Here is a 2,090-nt window from a genome sequence, read left to right on the forward strand (position 1 = left end):
ATTTCCTACGGGGAACAGAAAGTCCTGTTAGGGCATGGGACAGTGAGCGGACAGAACAACTCCATATGACAAAAGACGGGGGACGCCCAAAGGAATTGACCAAGGAGTGAAAAAAGGAAGCTGTTAATCACAAGAGACACACAATATACAGAAAGGAATGCACCGCCACCGGATGTTGTGGTGTGGCACCACGCCAGTGGCTTGAAATGTCTTTTGTTTTGATTTTTCCAAAAAATTGAGCAAATTCATAGAGGGCGGGGTGTTACTCAGACACTGAAAATAATCCTGGTAGAAGCTGGGTTGCTCACGTGCATTTCAAACATACCTGAGTAAGTTTGCAGGGCTGCCAAAACACAACACACTTAACCCAGGATAACAATCTCCTTTTCCCCCCCCTGAGTTTCTAAAAGATTCACATTGTCAGCTGTGCGAATAACTGACGCAAACAGACCTGGGAGAAAACTTTGCATGCCTTGAACGTGTTTAGAATACATCCACTTCATCGAGTCCATCTTTATTCGCAGTGCTGACACGTATGTGCACCAGAACTGGCAGAGATACACTTCTATGGTGTGAACAACAAACCCAGAAGGGTGGGATTATTCACATAGTGACACTAAAAGAAACAATATCAGAATAACCCCAGGACTATTATTTAGTTGTTACAAGTGGCTCATGAAATTTGGTTGCTGATAACAGGAGTCACATGGAGCCTTGTCTTGCAGTATGGAAAGCTGTTCTACAGTGTTCCTAGTCAGTCACTGTCTGTGGGGGGAAACATTTCACAGATTAAAACCAGGACACACATTGTCAAGCATCATCAGAGTGTGGTCAAGATGATAAGAATTATTCATAAGCAAGGATATACAAGATAGCAAAGGCTGCAGCAGTTTGCTTTTGTCTGAGGCTACTGAGAAGGGAAAGAGTCCACCCACTCCTACTGAATTAATATAGTGAAAACTTCTTTTGCACTTTGAACTCAGTTTGCAGCAATGGACGCAAGCTGAGTAGAAAGTGGGAGGAGGACAGAAAAAACTGGGACATTTGAAAAGAAGTTGAGAAAGTGGGAGAACAGAGGATTAACTGGGACTGTCCCTAGCAAACTGGAACAGCTGGAGGCTATGCCCACGGCACCTTTTAAGATAATTTAAGTCTCAAAGGTGCTACAAGATCTATGTAGTAGATTGTGTTTTGCAGCAGGGCTCCAGGAGACCAGGGATGAAATCTCAGGTCAGCCATAGAAACCCACTGGGTGACCTTGCATAAGTCACACTCTCTCAGTTTACTGTTGTTTGTTTATTTATTTGTTTACGGTATTTATACCCCGCCCTTCAGCCCCAAAGGCTCTTAGAGCGGCTTATAATTATGGTTATTATTTTTAATTAGACAGTTCCTTGCCCTGCTAGTAACCAGCCTTGATTCTTTTGGGAAAAGGCGGGCTATAAATATTATTATTATTATTGTTGTTATTGTTGTTGTTGAGGAGATCAGGGCTGAAATCTCAGGTCATAGAAACCTTAAATGTATGTTTTATCTTAAATCTTAAATGTATATTTTATCCTTATTGTATTTTTACTGTTTGTAACCCACCTTGATTCCTTCAGGAAAAGGTGGGCTATATATATATAATTAATAATAATAATAACAATAATAATAATAAAATATAATAATATAATATATTATACAAATAATATAATAATTATTAATAATATAATATATAATAATATATAATATTATATGAACAATATAATAATTATTAATAATATAGAATAATATAGAATACTGATAATTTTATGGTATTTATATATTATTTATATAATTATAATAATTATATAATAATAATAATAATAATAATAATATTGCAGGAGACCAGGGCTGAAATCTCAGCTCAGCCATAGAAACCCACTGAGGAAACTTTCCACAACAAGCCTCACTCTCTCAGCCTCAGAGGAAGGCTAAGGTTAAAACCCTATGAAATCCATTGGGTCACCATTTTAGGAAAGAAACTGGCAAGGGCCCAAGGAAAGGGCAGCTTGCTGGCTTCAAGCGCAGCAACTGCGCAGCCTCAGAACGCTGGGCGCATGCGCAGT

The sequence above is a fragment of the Sceloporus undulatus genome, unplaced genomic scaffold, assembly GCF_019175285.1.
Source record: "Sceloporus undulatus isolate JIND9_A2432 ecotype Alabama unplaced genomic scaffold, SceUnd_v1.1 scaffold_24, whole genome shotgun sequence".
Taxonomy (NCBI): Eukaryota; Metazoa; Chordata; class Lepidosauria; order Squamata; family Phrynosomatidae; genus Sceloporus; species Sceloporus undulatus.